This window comes from Triturus cristatus, chromosome 6 (assembly GCF_964204655.1).
Source record: "Triturus cristatus chromosome 6, aTriCri1.1, whole genome shotgun sequence".
NCBI lineage: Eukaryota > Metazoa > Chordata > Amphibia > Caudata > Salamandridae > Triturus > Triturus cristatus.
The window spans coordinates 1908759052-1908781730 of NC_140589.1; the positions used below are offsets into that span (position 1 = coordinate 1908759052).

Consider the following 22679-nt stretch of genomic DNA (forward strand, 5'->3'; position numbering starts at 1 on the left):
GAAGAGGACCATGAGCCATCACTTAGAGGAATCATGAAGGCCATACAGAGTATAAAAGGCACCCAAGATTTGACTTGATTCAGTGGTAGCTGAAATGACCTTGATGAGGGCGGAACTCAATAAAGAAAATGACAGGCTCTGCGACACACGGCAAACGGTCGCAGACATGAGCGAGACCACTACCGAGTGGCAGAAACAGGTAGCCTCTCTACTCAAAGACAATGTCACCATGCAGGACCGCCTGGAGGACATGGAAGGTAGCTTCAGGAGCAATGATCTATGCCTGGTTGACATACCGGAAAAAGCAGACAAGCCCTGCACTGATCTCTTCGTGGGACACTATTACCACTGTGCTCCAGCCAAGAGGCCTCTCAAAATTCTTCTCGGCCGAGAGAGCACACAGGGTGCCTGTGCCACCCCCCTGTCCCTCAGCAGTCCAGGCATGCCCCCCAGCACCATTGTGGCCCACACTTTCAAGCACAGGGACGCAATCCTGCAGGCAGCCAGAAGCACTCCAAATCTGAAATATGAAGGAACTACGGTCGCCCTCTATCCCAATTACACTCTCAATGTCCAATAACTGCAGAGAAGCCTCATGAAAGTGAAACGAGGGCTACAGGGGCGTGAAATTGAGTACATGATGCTTTTCTCTGCCAGACTCTGAGTAATAGTAGAGGGGAAGACATTGTTTTTTGACTCCCCCAAACTGGCGATGGAATGGCTAGAACGATGGCATACAGTGGGAGACGAAAATTGACAACATTTTTCGCGCCCAAAGCGCACAGATGGAGGGTGTGGGAACATTGGCGATTGCCCATCACGAGACGACACAGACAACAGCGTGAACGGGGGGGGGGGCCTGATGAGGCTGTAGACTCACCGGACCCCTGAATCGGGCTAGAGTTAGACAGGAATCTCCGCTATCTACAAATCCTGAGGCATATCCACAATAAGCAACAGTGACGGTCTGCAAGCTGCAAATATGGATATTAGTGTTCATAATTCAGGGTGGGGGGGGACACTGATGTGCATTCAGAGGAGCAGATAAGCCGTCATTTCAATAGTATGGGACATCCTCTACCAACTCTATAACTTGGAAAAGACTAATTTCCTCCCGACATCCAGTCCTTCGAAACGGCAGAGCAGCGAGGAACTGTCCTGGTCGCTGTCTTAGCGGAGATCTAATCTGTGGGACTCCTGGCTGGTGCCTATCCGACACTGCAGTTTGATGCGGAGAGGAGGGCGGTGAGCCTATGCATGCATTGGGAGCTATTGGGCCCATTCGTCTGGGAGCCGCGGGCTGACCGGTCCGGCGAGGGTGCCGCCAGTGCTAGTGGCGCATTGTTGACTTTCTAACGGAGCCCTATTCCTGATCATCTGGTGCTAATTATTGTTGCACGCCATCGGCGCCAAGGGGCCCATCGCATTGCAGCTGCCTCGGCACGTCACCCCTGCCTCGGCCTGCTCTGCCCCACCTGATTGACGCGGTGGCCCCTCCTGCTTCGCCTATTTTCGGAGGGCGCTGGGCATTTTCTCCCCTATGTTTGTCGTCGAGAGGGCGCACCGCTCGCTGGGTCCCTGGCCTCAACCTGGTGCCCCTCCGCTGCCCATTATTGCCAAGCTTTTGAATTACCGCGACAGGGATGCAGCAAAGCGGAGGGCGAGAGAACTGGGCAACTTGCAGTATGAGGGGTCTTCGCTTTCTTTTCCCAGACTTTACTTTGTAGGTCTAGGAGGCCAGACGGCAATTCACACCCCTGAAACGTAAACTACGTGACCAGAGCATTGTATATGGCTCCGGTTACTGTTTGATGGGAAGGCCAGGATTTTCTCTGACCCGCAATGTCTTCAGAAAGATCTCAAAAACTGGGACAAAGCTGGCAAACGAGGGAAGGGACAGAAGGAAAGCACTCGTGCAGATGATGCAACTGGTAGCCTTGATGACAATGATTGATGAGCATGTGGGGTGTCTGGTCGGTCCTGTCCGGGTCTCTCCTGGCTTTTAGTTCCACTTAAGCTTGTATCAAGCTGAGAGCTACAATGTTTTTTGTTGGGTGTTTTGCTGTTACACTGATCTGTATAAGCAAATTGTCCTCCAAATGTGCCATAAGATGGGAGTCCTCGTTATGTTGGGCAAGCTGTTGTGTTCGGGGCGACCTGGTTGGCGCTCTGGTATGGGGAAGCTCTTTGATTCAGGAACTGTTCATGTTTTTTTTTTCTTAATAGCCGCCATGTTTCTGTAGCTGTAGCTGCACAATTGCTATTCGGTGGCTTGGTGGGGTGATGAACCAGTGTGGTGCTGCTGGGTAACATTTGCCCCAGTGCGTTACACGCTGTTTCTCTCTGTACTTATGGGGGTTTATTGTTAAACATGTGTAGTTTTTTAAAGTTTTCTTTTGCTCCTTTTGTTCCAGAGAGGGTGGATGCTCTCCTTAGCCGAGTTGGGGAGTGCGAGGCTTGGGTGGGGTGGTGGTTTCGGGGGGGGGGGTTTATGTTCTTTATCCTTTTGTTGATCACATGCTCTATTGCTTCTATAATGTGTGGGGCTCCATATGAGGTATTACGGGGTAATTACACCAATGGCACAACCTCTCTACATGTCACAGCACCATTCAAGACAGGGTCAAATTAAGCGGCTGAGCCTCATGACGTGGAACGTCAGGGGCCTCAACGACCATAGGAAGGTGCGTAAGTTACTGGCGTATTTGAGGTGGAGGGAGGTCAATATTGCGCTGCTCTAGGAGTCTCACCTACGCCGTGGAAGTGTGTTACTTACAGGATCTAGATTACCAGGCCTTTCTCATGCTGCGAGACTCACTTCCCATACCAGAGGCGTGTTGACATGGGTTAATCCTAAATCGGGGCTCTAATTGGAACACTGTGAGACCGACTAAGCTGGTAGATATGTCATATCCGGCTGTTACGGCAAGGGACAGAATTTCCTCATTGTTAACTCTTATGGACCAGATTATTACGACCCACAGTTCTATAAGTCCATCTTTGCACATCTTAGGGACCGCAAGCCATTACCGGTGATCTGGGGGGGAGGGGGAGGACTTTAATTGTGTCCTAGATCCAGCGCTTGACCGCTCAAAGGGTCCTCCCAGGCCTCCGTCTGCTTCTGCCAGGGTAATTGCAGATATAGCTTTGCGGTTGCAATTGGTAGATGTTTGGAGAGCTAGGTCTAGCGAAAGGTGTTGGTTCACACATTACTCGGCGCCCCATAATATCCACACTCGTATAGACTACTGGCTCATCTCACAGAAGCTGTTGCCCAAAATACAGACTGTTCTGTCCTAGCCTGGCCTTTCTCGGACCACTCGCTCATTTTAGTAGCGCTTAATGTGCCCTCACGTGGCCCCGCTCCATTTCTGTGGCGCTTTCCCCCATACTCACCACTATATTTAAGTCCGAACTCACAGATGCTATCACAGAATTTTTCACACTCAATGTTGGCACAGTAAACTCCTTTGCCACGGTATGGGAGTCGTTCAAGGCCTTTATACGTGGAGTGACTATCAGCAAGCACAATGGGGTATTACGCTCTATTAGAGGCAGGCTTGCTCTGTTGAAATCCTGAATAGCCAAACTAGAGGTTGAGTTGGTGATTAGCTATGACCCCCAGTCACGGGCGCTGCTGAAAACTACACTTGACGAGTACCATAAAGAGGCAGATAGTGAAGTCAAATATATGGGCAAATACGCCACAGCTAGAATATACGGGGAAACTGACAGACGGGGGGTTCGGTGCTAGCTGCGGTGGCCCGTCGTAGATCGGAGGCTGGAGTCATTTCAGAGCTTCCTGATGAGGAGGGCTCACTAATAACAGAGCAAGCGGATATTAACAATCCGTTTCACGGATATTAGCAAGAGCTAGAAAGCTCTAAGGTCGCCCCTAGCAATGATGATTTATTGAGCTGTCTTGAATACATCAAGATCCCGTGGTTGTCGGACTGGCACCGGGAGTTCCTAATGCACCCCCTTGAGGTACGGGAGAAACAATTGGCTTTGAGTTCTATGTGGCAGGGCAGTGCCTCGGGGATTGATGGACTGACAGTGTCCTTTTACAAAGCTTTTAGTGACATTTTGGTTCCACACTTAAGCACCCTGTTTACAACTCACCACTGGTGCGAGTACGTACTCGAGACACGGTCTCTACCCCTGTTCATATATCGCGGGGCACTCAACAGGGATGTCCCTTATCCCCCTTATTGTATGCAGTGGCCGCTGAGCCTCTGCTGAGGGCGCTCCGTGAATACCACGGACACAGAGGGCTTTGCTTCCCCAAATACAATTTAATTGTTTTGGCCTACGCTGACGACATGCTTTTGTATGTCCGAGACCCGGACGTCCACCTCGCCCCGATAATTCGCGAGGTGCTGCGGTTTGGTGGACTCTCGGCCTCAAGATTAATTGGGATAAATCTATCGTTTTTCTACTCACTCCGTCTTCTGTGCCGCCTCTTGACTTCTCTCTTCCGTGGACTTCCGACCCGGTCCGCTATCTGGGCATCCAAGTTCATTCCGATGCGGAAAAAGTGATTAGAGCGAACTATGGCAGAGCTATTGCCAAGTTAAGCGATGATATAGACAGACGGATTAGGCTCCTACTTTCGCTGGTGGGGAGGGTATCCCTGATGAAGATGGTGGTGCTCCCCTGCTTTCTATTCGCTAACATACCCATAGTGGTCCCCCAACAGATCTTCAGAGAGCTGCGAATTTTAATGAATAAGCTGGCTTGGGCTGGCAAGACTCCACGTATAGCGTTCGACATCCCCACTTTACCCTGCAATGTGGGGGGCCTGGGCACGCCAGATCTAGAACTCTATAAACGGGTGGCGCAGGCTTCGCATGGCCACAGCTGGGTCCACGGTCTGCGTGACCTGCCACACCTCCAGATTGAGATGGCGGCTGCTGACCCAGACCCCTTGCCACGGTTTTTATCTAAGCCACCAATAAGACGTTGCGTAGTACTAGACTCGGTCAACTCCGTGGTCCATGCTTGGCATGCACTGCTCCGTATGCATGATGGCGCCCAACTATACTCACCGCTTATGAGGGTGGAGTGGTGTCAGTGGTTTACTCTCAGCTCTGAGCGAGGGGCTCTCCGCTCGCTGAACAGTCTCAGTGTACATGATATGGGTGATCTGTTTACAGACGGAAGGGTATGTTCATGGGAGGAGTCGATCGCTGGGGTAACGGGGCCCTCTGCACTAACGCAATTTTATTTCTTCAGGACTCGCCATGCTCTGCGCGCGCTGCTAGGCAACAAACTCTTGGAGCCATTGGAGATCCCAGCCTTATCTATACTATTGAGCTCAAAATCACCTGTGAAGTTAGTCTCGCGCCTATATGCCTCAACACAACTTACTAAGACCACTCCATACACTAAGACGCGGCTGGCAGACATTGGGGCCCCAATCACATATGCTATTTGGTCTTAATGAGGTGAGACCACCCGCAAAGTCTCCCTGAATGGCTGCCACAGGTTGGCCCATTTTAAATTGTTGCACAGGGTCCATTACACTCCACAACGACTATGTAGGTATGGATTGTGAGGGATGCAATATGCCAGGAGCTGGTTTTGTCCATCTTGCTTGGCAATGCTCCCACGTGGAAGGTTATTGGAGAAGCATTTTTCAGGTACTGATATTGTGGGGCTTCCTCTCCCTCCTGACACCCTATTGGCACTAATGGGCTACACGAAACCACTTAAGAAGAATGTTCGCAAATGGGTTGCTATGGGTCTTCTCCTAGCGAAACGTAGGCTGGCGATGTGCTGGATGCGGGGCCCAGTCCCAACGGTTGCAGAGTGGGAAAAAGATATGATGTATTGTAATACCCAATCGGAAGTTTACAACAAACTGTTACCCCCCTGCAGTCGGCTGAAAAGTTTCTGGGGTGTGTGTGCACAATATCAATTAACGCAGCTAGATAGCGATGAGAGACAAGACTAACGGCTGATTAATTGGATGCAGGAATGAGGTGCTTGGGAAGATGGAGGAACTGGTTGACTCATTGATTGTGCCACTTCTCCCGCTGTGGGGGGCGCTGAATCAAGGTACTGTGCCATGCTGATATTGTACTCCGATTGTGTAACTTTTCCTCACTGTAGGCATTCTCGTTGATGCCTTGTACGATGTTTTGTTGCTGAATATCGGCCTAACACTTGTTAGACAGCACAACCTCAGCCCATATGTAATCAAACAAATGTGATATTTATATATGTGATCTGTTTCATTTTCTTTTTTCTATATTTGTTTTTTCTTTATTTAACAAAATCAATAAAAACATTTTTTTTTTTTTTAACTATTTCACAGTGCTCCCACTCAATTTCTTTGAGGCTAAATGGGGAACCTTCATTATACTTTCAACTCATGTTGCCCATGCGGTGTCTCACACCTTTGCTTTGGAATAGAAAGTAATCAGTGTTTTATATTTTCTACTGCAGTGGCTCCCAAACGTTTTAGAACCAGAACCCTATTTTTAGAATAACAAACTTTTGCGTCCCACTTAACTGCAATGGACATGAGGTGGGGCGATTTTTTAATGTATTCAAAGCACCATGTGGTAGCTCGCTGTCATTGACAGACAGTACATTCAGTGGTCACTAATTTCACAGACACAGTTTTGGTGAGAAAAGTTATATAGTGCACAAGTAATAATGTGTGATAATTGGATTTTTATGAATATTTATCCACTTGTGTGCAATGTTCCCTGTAAGGTGCGTGCACACACGCACCTCTGTCCTCTCGAGCGTGTAGTGCTATGGAGGAAAGCGCACGCACACAGCACATCCCGGAAGAGCATTTGTCCTCCGAAAGGCAGAAAATGCTCAAGTACTTGCTGCCTTTCGTTTCTAACTAGAGCTCGGCTGACTGTGGGCCTCTTGAAAGTATTTATGTTAATCACAGTGCCCGTCAAGGGCTGCATTTTACATAAATACTTTCAAAAGGCATACAATCAGCCCCACAGCTGCGCTCTATTTAGAAAAGAAACGCAGCAAGTCTACAAATATGAGGTGTGCTTTCAGAATCACCGCAAAGCACACATTTGTGCTTTTAAACTTGATGCATTTCTTTTCTAAATACAGCGCGGCTGTGTGGCTGATTGTTTGCCTTTTGAAAGTATTTATGTTAAACGCAGCCCATGACGGACGCTGTGATTAACAGAAATACTGAAAGGTTTGTCACAAAGGTGCTATAGAGAGATGAGGTGCATTTTTGGTGAGTGGTAGTGAGGGAATTCATGGAGAAGGAGGAGATGGGGAGCCAAAAAAAGACGGTTGCACAGTGTATGACCAGTGCTAGGGCCAGCCCTGGCTGGGAGTGTTAGCCCCCCCTCCCCCGAAGGTTGGGTCTAGTTGCTCCCCTGATCACAGCAGTTTTTTTCTTTTTTAAACATACTTTATTGAAACACCTCATCAAAATAAAAATAGGATCATTCTATACACAAGGTATTTTTTTTTCATCATATACATAACACACGTGACCTTGATATACCTCCTGGTTACAAATATAATTCGTCAGTCGTCCGTCTATATGGCATGAGAGATGGTCACATAAGCAGTCAATCAAAGGACATTGAGTTTGGTATTATCAAATTATCAAGCATATTCATGTTTAAACAAACTTTAACTATCTAACGAGTCGACGCCCACCTCCCGATTCCTCCCTCCCTCCTGGTCTGCAGTGTCTGATGCAGATGGTCGCCTGATAGGGTTATTTACGTGATACCGTGTGTCCCATTCCATCTGTGTCCTATGGTATGCGGACAGTGGTTAGTGTGGGTCCCGCTATGTTTCCAGAAAGACTGAGCTTTAGATTATTGCGTGGGATCGTGTTGTGCAGGGATTAGATCTAGGTGTTTAAAATCCTCTAACATGGTGTCCCATTCCATAGAGATGGGTAATTTCCGTAATCCTCTTGTCTCCTCTCTTCTAAGCGCCGCACTCTCAGCCCCACCCCACTGTATCATCTCATCCTGGTAAATAGACAGTGACGGGCATCTAGGGGATTTCCATCTCATGGTGAGGTGAGGGCCCTGATGGCTAGTACAAGAGCAAGATCGAGAAAACGTCTTTGAACTTTCTGCGCTTTGGTGCGTCTACGGAGCCCCATGAGACACTCCAGGGCATTGTCTTGAACTGTCATATGCGTGACTACTCCCAGAGAGTGACAAACTCCAGTCCAATAATCTAATATACACAGGCATGTCCATAGCATATTGATAAAGTCTGCCTCATCACCTTTGCAGCGGAGGCAGCTGTGTTAGGCCTCTGGGAACATCTGATGTATTCTCTGGGGGGTGAGGTATGTCCGATGTAGGACCATCGTTTGGATACATTTTAGTTTAACGTTGCGAGAAACCCTCCTGGGGTGTTCTAGCATACTTGCCCAGGCTTTACCAGTGAATTCTAAGCCAGCGTCCGTTACCCATTTTGTCCTGAGATTTATGAGTGCGATACCAGCATGTGCCCTGATACCGGTGTACAGCCATTTGATAAGATGTCCCCCAGCTCCCACATAATATAGTAAGCGAACTAGGTCTTGTTACGGGGGTTCTCTGCGTTGCGGTGCCCACATATTCTTAATATAGAGTGATACGATTGCATGTAGCAGATACTGACTATTCGGTGCCCCAGTAGTCTGTACACATGTGTCATGGTCCAATAGATTACCATCGCCAAAAACAACACCAACCTCCTCTACTCCCGCCTCCGTCCAGGCATGTATTCTAGCCTTCGTGAGCCTGCCCCCGGGGGTGGGAATATCCAGTAATGGGACATTAGGAGAATAAGGGGTTATATCTGATGTATACTGTAGAGCTTTTCTCCAGCATTGTAGCGCAGTTCTCAGCAATGGGGGTCCCTCCAGGGGAATCCTAGCTTTGGGCAGGATCAGGGAATGTAACATACCTCGGTCAATATACCTAGATGAAAACCCAATTTCTTGTAGGTTTCTCCCTGCTATACAATAGGACAGCCACTGAATTTGACACGCATAATAGTATGCCCTAAAGTCAGGAACCCCTGACCCTCCCTTGCAAGATTCCAGTTGTAGCTTCTGAAGGCTCACTCTTCAGCGACCCGCTCCCCATATGAGCTCCACCAGAACAGTATTCAGGGTACGGAAAATGGACTGAGGAACCACTATGGGCAGGCTCACGAATAAAATATAATAACCAAGGAAATACTACCATCTTAGAGATGGAATTTCGCCCCATCACCGAGAGGGGAAATGATGTCCAAAAGGCCACACTTGATCGTAGTGCCGTTATGGCCTTCAAAAGGTTACCCTCCAGTAGATCCGTCTGTGATCTGTATACTTGTATTCCTAGATCTTTGAACGTGGAGTGGGCAACTGGGAGAGTATAGGTACCAATCTGAGACTTTTCTCTTGCTTTTTTTAACAACACATCGCGATCTCTGTAATTTAAGATTTTGATGATCCGAGGACACGGGGCGCTCCCGCTCTCGGAGCTCCTGTGGGAATCCTATGCGCCCTCTCAACACAGAAGTAAGGGGATAGACCCTCCTGGGCCATGATCTGCTCGGAGGAGAGTAAGGCCACTTGTTAGGGTGCCGATCTGTTGTTCAATCGCTCTACATGAGTCTCTGACCTCCTTAAGGATGAGGTCAAGCATGTCCGAGGGTGTCTCAGCGGACCCAGAGGAGGAGGCATCTGGGGACCTGGGTCTGGTGGTGTTATCAAGCTCACCAGAAGATCCCCCCGTAGTTGAGTTACCGTCTGTGGCCTTCCCCCTGGGTCTCCCCATTGCAGGTTCTCACGTCTGATCGGCCACACAGGCACTGTTAGGGGAAGAGGAAGCTGCCCAGCTCACAGCGGATCAAAGGGAGCAAGTTGCAGTCAATGCCCTCTGATCGCATAAGCAGAAACTGTTCGGGAACCCAGAGACCACCTGTGACGGGTCGAGCAGCGTTGAACATCTGGAGGGCCCCGGGGCCACTGAGCCAACGCGACTGGTGCTAACTCTAGCAACAGCCAGGGGGCGGAGCCTAGGGAGGCTTAAAGACCCGGAAGAGAGAGGATCCAGAAGAGAACGCCAGGAGAGCAGAGAGCCACGAGGAGGTTCGCAAGAAGAGGAGAAGAAAGCCGAGAAGACGACAGAGGAAGAGACCAGGTGGAAGGAGGCTCGAGACAAGGACGAGGGGATCCAGCCGAAAGCCAGGACGTACCCCGAGGAAGGCACCACGGACGAGGCAGCCGTGACCCTGTCAACGGGTCCCGGTTTCAGGCGAGTGCTGGGGAAGACAGGGCGCTCGCTGATAGGCTGGTGGCAGGAGCGGTCAGGCTTTTCTGGGCTATAAGTGAGCGGGAGGCTTTGTTTTCTTTAGTGCCGTCTGAGTTCATTAAAAAGGGGCAGGCATACCCAACGCAGAAACCACCCTCATACCCCTCCAACAGGATTTCGCCTGGAGTAAGGGACCGGGGACGGGAGAGCGAGAGGGGTTGGGCCAGGAAGGGATAGTAAAACGCCCACGCGCACAAGCACACTAAGAGACATGTACAAACCCTGACAGTGTCCTCTTTTTTCTTTGTTTTTAAGGGGTACGCCCGGCGGAACACCCACGGAAGCAGGAACGCGGCAGAAACCCACGTCCGCCCAGGGAAAGTGTGGATCAGGGAAAAGGCACTACGACAAAGAACCAACGTCAAAACGGGCGGAGTCCACAGTCTTTCTTTTGTTGCATTTCCCCAAATAAATAGACACGTTTACACGCAGCTCCTTGGCCTCGTCCAGTCTGTGGGGGACGTGACAGTGGTGTCAGAAGTGGGATCGCCCGGACTATCACGCCCACCTACGAAGAGACAGAACCCCTCGACAGATCAGGATGTTGCAGCCCATCAGCCTAGACGAAATGCTCACGCAATTGGCCGAGGGACAGCGCCACCTACAGCTGGTGGTGGAGGCTCAGTCGGCAGAGGCTAAAAAGGATAGGGGTCATCTACAAGAGGCCCTCCAAGCTCAAGCAGGCCTCATGACACAAAATCAAGTGGTTCAGGATACGGCCATTCAGAGACTAACGGACACGATTGCAAGTACGAAGGTACACCCTAATGTGCCGAGTTCGGTGTTGCAGAAATACCGGACAGGAGAAGACCCAGACTTCTTCTTCACCAATTTCGAAAGAGTGGCAAGCACGGCCCAATGGCCCATGGAGCGGTGGGGCCAATACATCGCCCCTCTGTTGTCCTGAGAGCTGCAAACCGCATATCAAGCAGCGAACCCTGCGGGAACCACCCCTTACGAAACCATAAAGAAAACCATACTGGAACGCCTGGGGTGCGATCAAGAGCAATACCGTACTAGGTTCCGAAGGGAAAAATGGCAAGCCCAGGACAATCCCAGAGCGTTCTTTTACCGAATTCAAGACCTGGGGACCCCATGGCTCCAACCCCACACCTCTAGCATGGAGGAGGTAGTAGACAAGATACTGCTCGAACAGTTTGAGGAAGACCTCCCCGCGCCCACCAGGGCGTGGGAAGGAAAAACAACCGAATCTAACAGTACCCCATGCCATAGAACTGGCATGCGCTCACCAACGGACCCCGGAAGCAAGGCCCTTCACGCCCAGGATTCCTACCTCCATCATCCACCGCTGGAGGGCGTCCCTTCCGGGCCCAACAGCCCCCCCCCTTTCGCCCTCTCCTTGATCCTCGTTTCCTACCCCGCCCGGGCGGTAAAGAAGGTGGCCAGGGACCCCAATGTTTCAATTGTGCCGAATGGGGTCACATATCACGCAACTGCCCCCAAAAACCCCCCAACACCGAACCAATGGACGTAGGGTATACGAGAGGGAAGATCCTATGGGCAGGAGAAGGAAAGGAGGCGTACCAACTAACCCTCATGGTGAACGATGTTGCTACCACGGTCCTTGTCGATTCCGGGTGTCGACACTCGGTCATCTCCCAAGAACGGGTACACACCCACCAGTGGCAAGAGGGGGAAACTGTGACCATAACCTATGTCCACGGGGTCCAGAAAAGCTACCCTGTCCCCATAGTGACCCTAGGATCTGGGGGACAGATAGACCAGATCAGGGTAGGGGGCATTCCCCGAATGGTCGAAGAAATGATAATCGGCACCGACCACAGCGGGTTTTCCGTTCTGCTGGCCAAAGCAATAAAAGAGAAGGAAACCCTGGGGTGGCTGAGGGACGCTCCCTTCACCGACACCGGGATAACGCCGGGTGCGTATAAGAGAAAGAGGACACGTAGGGAGAGAAGAGAACAGAAAAAGCTAGCGGTGCTGAATGGCCAAGCTGACACTCGCTCTCTCTCCTCCGCAGGTACCGACGGGGAGCCCAAACCAACACCCAGCTTTAGGGCCGCACAGAAAGAGGATCCGGTGCTGGGACATGCCTTGGCTCGTGCCACTGTCGATGAGGAAGGCCAGGTAGGCCCTTGTTTTGTCATTCTAAGAGGGCTGTTATATAGAAAAATAACAAAACCCGAAGAAACGATACAACAACTACTGGTCCCCCTGTCGTTTCGTACTCAGGTCCTCTATCTGGCCCATAACCAGGCGGGAGGGGGTCACTACGGACGGGAAAAAAACGAAGAATACCTCCTAAGGCGATTTTACATGCCTGGGGTCTTCTCTGACGTCCGGAGGTACTGTGCTGCCTGCCCCAGATGTCAAATAGCTAACCCTCCACACATACCGAAAGCACCCCTACAACCCCTCCCTATAATCGAGGTGCCCTTCTCCCGGATGGGAATGGACTTGGTTGGGCCCTTGACCACCTCCACACGGGGCTATCAGTATATCCTGGCTCTGGTGGATTACGCAACTCGCTACCCCGAGGCTATCCCCTTCACAAGCATGACCACAACCAGTGTAGCCCACGCCATGATAACGTTTTTCAGTAGGGTCGGGTTTCCCAAAGAACTCCTCACTGACCAGGGAACGCCTTTCATGTCTCGACTTATGGCCCAGATCTGCTCGTTGTTAGGGGTAAAACAAATCCGTACATCCGTGTACCATCCACAAACCGATGGCCTCGTGGAAAGGTATAATCAGACCGTGAAGACTATCCTGAAAAAAACAGTCTCTGAAACCGGAAGGGACTGGGACCGACAGCTACCCCTAACCCTCTTCGCCATTAGGACTCACACCCAGTCCTCCACCGGGTTCAGCCACTTTGAACTGGTATTCAGCAGAAAACCCAGAACCTTGGTGGATATGGCAGCCGAAAAATGGGAGGAAGAGGAACATGAGGGGAAGACCCTGTTGGAGTATGCGACTCAACTAAAAGACAGGTTAACCACCCTCTGGGAGAGAGTCAGAGACAACCTCGATGCAGCCCAACAAAAACAAAAAAAGACATACGACCGACACACCACCCTCAGACACCTGTCCGTGGGAGACAGGGTCCTACTCCTTCTCCCCTCCTCCGACAATAAGCTTTTGGCCCATTGGCAGGGGCCTTACACCGTACTTGCACAAGTCACCCCTGTCACGTATAAGATAGCCGTACCCCACGCTGGAAGGAAGGGTCAGATATACCACATTAACCTCCTCAAACTATGGACAGAGAGGGCCGATGATCCAACCAGCTCCGCCACGAACCTTCTAGTCACCGACAGTCAAAACCTGGGTATCCCTTTCCCCCCCGTAGGCGGCGCTAACACGACCGGCACCATTCCCAGGGGTTCCCAGCTAACTTCCGAACAGAACACCGCCCTCCTAGGCCTCCTTGGCAACTACAGTGACGTATACTCCACAACCCCCGGAAAAACCCCCCTTGTACAACACGACATCATGACAGGTGGGGCTAGGCCGATTAGACAGAGACCCTATCGTACCCTGAGGCAAGACGACTGGTGGTGGAGAATGAGGTAACTGACATGCTCTCAGCGGGGATCATTGAACCGTCGTGCAGTCCCTGGTGTTCCCCCATCGTCTTGGTACCAAAACCTAATGGCAACGTACGTTTCTGTGTAGATATCCGGCACCTAAACGCCGTGTCACGGTTCGACTCGTATCCCATGCCACGCGTCGATGAGATGATTGACCGACTGGGGACTGCCCGATACATGACAACACTAGATTTAACAAAGGGGTACAGGCAGATAGCACTGAGCCCTGATGCCTGGGAAAAAACGGCCTTTGTCACCCCCTCAGGTTTAAACCAGTTTACGGTTCTCCCCTTTGGGTTACACGGGGCCCCAGCCACCTTCCAACGGCTCATGGACGTCGTGCTACGACCCTACCACGACTATGCGGCCGCATATCTGGATGACATAGTCATCTTCAGTACCACATGGGACAGGCACCTGGAACACCTCCGGGCCGTTTTAGACAGCCTCCGAGAGGCCGGCCTAACCGCCAACCCGGACAAGTGCATGTTAGCAACTGACAACATTAAATACCTGGGATACCACATACAGGACGGTCAGATCAGACCGCAGGTGGATAAAGTGAAAGCAATCAAAGCAATGGAGAGACCCACGACGAAAAGAGGTATTAGGGCATTCCTGGGACTTGTTGGTTATTATCGTCGGTTTATTCCCCACTTCTCGGAAGAAGCCGCCCCCCTCACGGACATATTAAAGAAGATGTCCCCGAATACGGTCGGGGCATGGACCCCGGAACAAATCCACAACTTTGAAGACTTGAAAACACGATTATGTAGTGACCCCCTTCTGACCTGCCCAGATTTCACACGCTCCTTCACACTACAAACGGATGCTTCGGATAGGGGATTAGGGGCGGTCATCTCACAGACAACAGCCACAGGCGACCTACACCCTGTAGTGTACCTCAGTTGCAAACTCGTACCCAGGGAAACACATTACTCCACCATAGAGAAGGAATGCCTGGCGATCCGGTGGGCGGTCCAAGCCCTGCAGTACTACCTCTTGGGCCGTCCCTTTACCTTACTGACCGACCATGCCCCGTTGGTATGGCTAGCGAGACACAAAGACACTAACCCCCATGTGCTCCGATGGTTCTTAGCCCTGCAACCTTTTTCTTTCCAGGTAGCCCATCGACCAGGGGCTCTACAGGCGAACGTGGACTTCCTCTCCCGCAGTCCGGTGTCCTCATGGCCCGATCGGCCATGCCTAGTGGGGAGGTGCTGTGACGGGTCGAGCGGCGTTGACCGTCTGGAGGGCCCCGGGGGCACTGAGCCGACGCGACTGGTGCTGACTCTAGCAACAGCCAGGGGGCGGAGCCCAGGGAGGCCGAAAGACCCGGAAGAGGGAGGATCCAGAAGAGAACGCCAGGAGAGCGGAGAGCCACGAGGAGGTCCGCAAGAAGAGGAGAAGAAAGCCGAGAAGACGACAGAGTAAGAGACCAGGTGGAAGGAGGCTCTAGACAAGGACGAGGGGATCCAGCCGAAAGCCGGGACGTACCCCAAGGAAGGCACCACGGACGAGGCAGCCGGGACCCTGTCAACGGGTCACGGTTTCAGGCGAGTGCTGGGGAAGACAGGGCGCTCGCTGATAGGCTGGTGGCAGGAGCGATCAGGCTTTTCTGGGCTATAAGGGAGCGGGAGGCTTTGTTTTCTTTAGTGCCGTCTGAGTTCATTAAAAAGGGGCAGGCATACCCTACGCAGAAACCACCCTCATACCCCTCCAATGGGATTTCGCCTGGAGTAAGGGCCCGAGGACGGGAGAGCGAGAGGGGTTGGGCCAGGAAGGGATAGTGAAACGCCCACGCGCACAAGCACACTAAGGGACATGTACAAACCCTGACAGTGTCCTCTTTTATCTTTGTTTTTAAGGGGGACACCCGGTAGAACACCCAAGGAAGCAGGAACGCGGCAGAAACCCACGTCCGCCCAGGGAAAGTGTGGATCAGGGAAAAGGCACTACAACAAAGAACCAACGTCAAAACGGGCGGAGTCCACAGTCTTTCTTTTGTTCTATTTCCCCAAATAAATAGACACGTTTACACGCAGCTCCTTGGCCTCGTTCAGTCTGTGGGGGACGTGACACCGCCTGGTTTTCTTTATATTGAAGATGGCTCTTCCGTCCTGTCAAACAGTGTAGCGTAGGACTTAAGGACATGTGGGATCCGCTATGAGACCGCCGTTGAGTAGCCCAGCTGCTTCGCAGTGTTTCCCTGTTCTCACCGAGTTCTGCTCCAGGTGAATGAATGGCTCTCACTATGGTCTTCTTTCGTTGTCTTCGTCCCCGATCACTGCAATCCAGCATCTTGTATTCACAGTAGAGTAGGCAGCCACCGAGGGGTCAGTTGTGTAGTTCTTTCCCTCAGAAGGAGCAGTATTCGAGCTCCGCCTCAGATTCTGTCTTCCAGAGGGCCAGCAGGATCCGCAGCCCCGTCCGCAGCAGCCACTAGGCTTAGCAATGCTATAGCGGTACTATTGCAACTCACAGGTGAGATGCAAGCCGCCTGGATCAGCCTCACCCAGCGTGGACCTCGAACAATGTGGGGAGAAAGCATTATCCCTCAGCGTGCAACCCCAGATGTCGCCACCATCCATGTAGTCAGGACCATAGTTCAGTGCGGATCTCGGCCGGTCCACAGGCGGCGACAATCACTAGGCGTGAAAAGGAAGAAAATGTAGGCTGGCGGCACAAGAGCCTCCAAATAGACTTATAGGGCACTGTTCGAACTTCCCCCCAGCCTCGGTGCAGAAGCAGCCGCCCAGGCGGTCCACAGTAGCGGCAGCACTCCTCACAAATTGGGGAGCGGCCCCACCTGGGCTGAGATCGGAGCCTAGGTCTCCCACTTTGTCGCTTCTATCAGGGATATGGGGGAGGGACTTCACCCCAAGTCGACTCACTTCATTAGACCCTGCGACGGTAATACACCCTGCCAAGTCTCATATTGCTCACCGCATTGCCCCAAAATACAGCCGCTTTCGAGTTCCCTCAGCAGATGCCTTCGTGCAGGAGGTGGGTGGGGAAATGAGGCGAGCACCAGCCCCGTCAATCGCCAGCGCGGCTCGAGCACTCACCGCATTTTCGCTCTGTGTGTGCCGGCATACGTGGCCCGCTGACGGGAAGTCCTTCCGGCTGCCGCTCCGCCCCAATCCGCATAGTCCGCAGTGCTCCACAGCTTTCAGGGCCTTTGTGAGAAGTTGGCCTGGTATATGCTGGTCATGAGTTAAAGTGGCCACCTTGTACCAGTACAATTCGACTCTTATGGTAGATGGGTTTAAGACAACCTTTTTAAGAAAGCTATCCTAGTGGTAGCTGTGGAGAGCAGCCTTCAGGCTAAGTCTTTAGAGGAATGTAAAGCAGCTTGTTTTACCTTATAAGCTCTTGAATTACTAAATGAAAGGACACCACACAGGTATATATATAAAACATATATGTATTTATTACTAACAACTCTCTATTAATCTGTTTATGAGATTACAAGTCAGGAACATATGCACAAATCAACATTTCACAACAAGTTGAGCACAAATATGGCTGGGGCCCTAGGGGCATACCAGACCATATACTAAAGAAGAGACTTAGGAATATCGACTTGCGAAGGCACAAGTCTAGGGCCTTCAGAAGCGCTGGGGCCTCACTAATCCACCCAAGGCAGGTAAGTAAAGGACCCACGGGAGACGCGGATCCCAATTGACTTCAATGGAGCAAGTCGCGTTTGGAATTTTAGAGTTTTAGGATACTTCGGGAGAGTCTACAAGCAAGTCACTTACAGGGTAAGTAGTTCTAGAGCCAACACACAAAGGAGCACCGTAGTGCTGGAGTTACCTCACCCAGGGAAGCCGGGTGCATAGGTGTCTTTTGGTGTCGGGTCGCGGCGTCGTTTTCAATGGGAGCAAAGAAGACTTGCTGCTTGTGAAGACAGGAGAAGTGTTCGGTGGAATCCAAGGCCGGACTCAGAAGAAGGAAGACCTGAAAGCAGAGGAGACAGTGTTCAAAGTCACTTGGCAGTGACCCGGGGCAAGGAAGATGGATGCCCACAGTCGTCAGGTGATCACGGGTGTCTTGACTCTTCAGCCACGAGGTCCAGGAGGCGTCGACGACGACCAGGAGCTGGATTCGGCGTGTCCCACGAAGTCTGCAGCTTACTGCGGTGTCGGTGACCAGATTGGAGCCAACAAGCCTTGGTAACAGCACGTCTCGTGGAAAGTGTAAAAAGTCAGCGGTGCAGACCTGCAAGGTCTGAGGGACTCACCCAGCGAGGGTAAGTCAGGGCAGGACTGGAGCAACCAGGGGAGCCCTTTGAAACTGTAGAAGACGCCTCGGGAGGTTTCACTCACCAGGAGCCCACGGTCACTCGGGACGAGGTAGGCCTCTGATCTTCGGAGGAAATCCTGCTGGAGGCTTGGACCACACGTGGTCCAATGCACAAGTTCGTAGAACGTCGTGAAGGGGTTGCACTCGAAAATAGTGCCCGGTACCCAGGTATTGCAGTTCCTTGTCACTCATGGAGTCCACTTGCCTCAGCGTCGCTGGGGACTCACGATGGCCTTGGAGAAGTCAGGAAATCCACTTCTGGGGCTGCAGGGACTTCAGACTCCGGCGGGAGCGGGAAAGTTTGCGACCGTTGATTCAAAGTTTTGGTGCCTGCCAAGCAGGGGAGTCACTCCTTGACTCCAAGGGAGATTCTTCAGTCTTCCAGAGGTCGTGGAACGTCGAAGGTCCAGGATTCTTCTTCAGAGCGTCGTCCAGGGATATCTAGTTTGAAATTTACAAGAGTTCCCTAACTTATACTACAAGGAAGGGGGGGACTAGCTCTATGACCCCTTCTATGGGAGCGTCAGGGGAGTGGGTGGCTGCACCCACTTCCCTTTGTCCAGTTTTGCGCCAGAGCAGTAGCAGGTAGCCCCTGAACCAGTTTGAGCTGGCATATGCACAGAGGAGCCTACTGCTCCCCCAGTGCAGGACTTCAAACCACTCTAGGAGTGCCCCCACCCAGCCCCAATACACTAAACCCTGTCTGGGAGGTGGTTACACCTCCCTGTGACAGGATGCCTATTGTTGGGCCTCCTCCACTGTGAGTTTCGGTCAGCAGCAGGAGGGCAACCCAGTTTCTGTGACTGGTGGCATCCATTTTGTGATGCCAGAGCTCTTCAGGATTCTACCATGTTTCCACAGTGGGTACATGTCTATCCCTCTAGAAGGGTGGGATCATACTCCCACACCAGTTACTGGTGTGGGGGTATGATTCTAAAGCGTTTGACACCAAACACGACATGTTTTGATGCAGCCATCCCAGAGTCAGCATTTACCACAAGGTTATAATGCACTTAAGAGTATATGGTTTAACTGCATCCACAAACAGCCACAGAGAATGGACTCTGAGAGCTGCAGAGGGGCCCTGCTCAGGCAGAGGCACCCCCTCACATGGAAACCAAGCACCCTGCCCTCAGGATTGATAGGGCTTGCCTTAGGGGTGACTGATAGGTTTATATGTGTGTGTAAGGAGAGATATAGGGAACCTATATCTCAGTGAGGAGTGCCAACACTACCTCACCCAGGCTGCAGTAGCAGGCCTGTGGTGTCAGATTTAGTCTGCTTCCCAGGGGTGGTATAATACATGCTTCAGCCCCTGGTAGGCCTGTGAAGTACCTATGCCCTGGGTACCTAAGGTACCATATACTAGGGGCTCATAAGGTACCACAGTATCCAATCACTAGTGCATCTAATATGCACTCCAAGTTGTTTAGAGAGAACAGAGAGGCTGGGGCCCTGATTAGCAGGGTCCCAGCCAGACTATAGCCAGAAACCAGTGTTAACATCAGAAACAAAGTGGGGGTAACATAAGTGCAGATCCTACTCTCCTACAGCCTTTTCCCGCACCGCCTATCAAAGGGTGCGATCTTCAGGGCACTGGCAGGGAACTCCGCGTCCTGGTCGTGGGCGCACACCACCAGCACAACGCTTCGCCCAAGGCCTCTGACATGCTCAATAGCGTCTGCAGCACTACAGGATTCTGGCCGAAACTCGGCTTTGCGATACCACAGGTCTTCCTAGGTGTGCTGGTAAGTGCAACCTGCTGCCCCAGTGTCATCTGAGGCGAAAGTCTAGGATTCCCCCCCCCCCGATGGGTCCGGAGCTTCACCAGGAAACGTCCGCCTTCTTAGGTGGCTAGCCACGCCCCCGTCATGGGCAGCATTTAACATAAATTCTTTCAAAAAGCAAACCATCAGCCCTGCATTTTGAAAAGAAATGCAGCAAGTTTTATATAGTGCGAATTCAACCCAAAGTTATTGGAGTGATTACATGATTTTATTTTTGTATGCATGGGGAGATTAATTGATTTGCAGAGAATCACAGAATGTTAGTCTGGCCCGAGACACAAAACCCATCTCCTAAATCGGCAGCTCGAGTATTAAGCCACAACCTCTACCACAAGAACGGAAGCATTTTCAATATTATTTACAACTTTTTGCAACAAACCACCATTGACAAAGTCCATAGTCTTGGCTTCTTATAGGTGTAATGTTACTTGTATTGCATATCTGGATGCAATGCCAGAAGAAGCAAAACATCAGTTGGGTGGCACACTATGAAAAGCATAGATTTCTGTCTTAATTACTTTTAAGCCACGCCCTTCATTTCATTGTAACGCATTTTGAGACACCCAAGTTTTTTCATCCCACTTAAAGCCCTGGTCTACATGCGTGGTCAGGTTCTTGGTGCACATAGCCTTGGCTGCAGCACACAAAGACCTTACTCTCTCGCACACAGAGGGAAAAAAATAGAGGGAATATTGCTTGTGTGGTATTGTAATTTAATTAGTGACTGTGTTTACTAAATCGTGGTAAACGTAATGGGGCAAGCCAGTGTCCCCCAGAACCTGGGTATACGTATTTTCAAAGAAAAATTGGTTCTGTCGGGGTATCAATTATTTAGGACAAGTAGCAACAGTTTACTTATAACCAATATGAATGATTTACAAAGAAAAACAAATAGAGATATATAACACACCAAAATTTTTGAATCAATAATGTATGAAGAGAAAATCAAATAATAAAGGCTGTTGCAATTTACAATTTCAATGTGAAGTGCGTGACTGTGGTGAAACAGTGACATGTGGTCAATGGTGATAAATATAGTCCACTATATACAGAAAGAATTGTGCAAAAATTGGGGAGGGAGAAAGATTTCATAAATGTCCTTATTATTAGCACATATGCTTAATGATCCAATTACGAATGGGGCTGTGATCATAAGCGTTGAGTAGACATATACAATACACCGACGTTTCGACCCTGTGTATCACGCAAGAAGTAAAAGTGTGTCCTGGCGGGTCTTCCTCAGGGCAGGAGGGGGGAGATGGCGGCCCAAAAGCAGATTCCTAGGTGGCCCTGCGAATAATATTTTCTTGATCAGCTATGGGTAGGAAAATGAATCATAAGGATCTCCACCAGCCGGTTTGGAGCCTCAAAGATAAACTGTATTTGACTTCCACCCGTCGGATGGAGTCGTGTTTGTGCCAGTCCGATGTGTTTCGTGATCTGGAATTCAAGCCTCCTTCCGTCCAATCCCCACATTTCCCAGGTGTTGGTAGCCCTGGCGCAATGTTGCAGCCAACGCTCCTTGCATCGTCACTAAAAAACATTAACAAAGCCAAATACCTCTCAGATAACATGACTTTGTCAATGCTTATTTAGACATAATGCAAAGTATGCAAGCTGCTGTGCAACATGGCTTAAAGAGTAACAAAGTGATGGGAGAGGATGTGGTCTGTCGGCTACGCTGCCGACTTTGGTGCTGGAAACCAGAGTTCGAGCCTCGAGGTCACATCCACATCCTGTGATTCTGGGCAAATAACTTAATCTCATCGAGCCTGAATGTGTAATGTAAATACGGTGCTCATGTAAAGCCCTCCAATACCTTCGGTCGAGTTCGCGCTATATAAATATGCACAAAAAAAGTAAAAGGACGCGGTGAACTCTGGTGTGTCACAGCGCTTTGTTTTACTTTACCTTCAGCTGTATTTCACAGCAGCCCGCAGTGCTGTGCAGCATCTCTAAATAAACATTGATAAAGCACATAGATTTTGCATAGGCAAAATCTATTGGCTTTGTCAATGATTGTTCAGGACTAGTGCTCTGAGTACATAGATATATAATTCACGAATGGTTTATAAAAATGGATAACATAAACTGTGGCTAGTAAAAGCCCAGGGCTTCGGTGGAGTCAAAACACAGGGTCGGTGGGATCGAAGCTCGAAGGATAACGGTTGATCACAGAGATGGGAAAACATGGAAGAGAACCTCCCCTCCCCTCCTCCCTCATCTCTGACTCACCAGGTCTCACAGCGCCCGGAGATCAAGCCCTTCCTTCTGAGCGCCTCTGGAGCTGCTGCTAAAGACTCACACTTACTGACTGTCTGCAGCAACAGAGGACGTCACTTCCGGAGGTACTAAATGCGGATCTGCGCATGCGCTACCCACTGGCTACGATTTATGGGGAAGTGAGCGCAGTGGAGGTAGTGAGCGTAGATCTGCGCTAACCTCGGGTTACGAATTTGAGAAAAGATAGTATGTAAACAATTGCGCATGCGCGGGTCTTCAGCTACTAGTTGGGATTGAGGCACGTTTAGGGGTCTGCGCATGCGCAATGCGGCCAGTATGCTGCGCAGGCAAAAACACGCCGGGCCTGCGCATGCGCAGTGTGACCACCATGCTACCAATGACAGTTGCCGCTGGGGTCTGCGCATGCGCAGTGCGATCAATGTGCTACCCTTCCGGTAAGTGTCACATTTTTGTAT

At 50.8% G+C, this 22679-nt stretch overlaps 2 protein-coding genes across 4 annotated transcripts in view; one reads left to right on the forward strand and one right to left on the reverse strand.

Moving 5' to 3' along the window:
• The window catches only part of LOC146822419 (uncharacterized), a 34364-nt gene extending 12064 nt beyond the window's left edge, over positions 1–22300 (reverse strand). Inside the window, exon 1 of the mRNA XM_085613503.1 lies at positions 22216–22300. The gene's annotated coding sequence lies outside the window, so the exon portion shown is untranslated. The remainder of the gene's footprint in view (positions 1–22215) is intronic.
• Positions 22301–22551: 251 nt separating this feature from the next.
• Positions 22552–22679, forward strand: part of LOC146822420 (uncharacterized) — a 127843-nt gene continuing 127715 nt past the window's right edge. For 2 of the 3 annotated variants that reach the window (XR_014963293.1, XM_085613505.1), the window contains exon 1: positions 22552–22658. The gene's annotated coding sequence lies outside the window, so the exon portion shown is untranslated. The remainder of the gene's footprint in view (positions 22659–22679) is intronic. The other variant, XM_085613506.1, reaches the window with a different exon arrangement.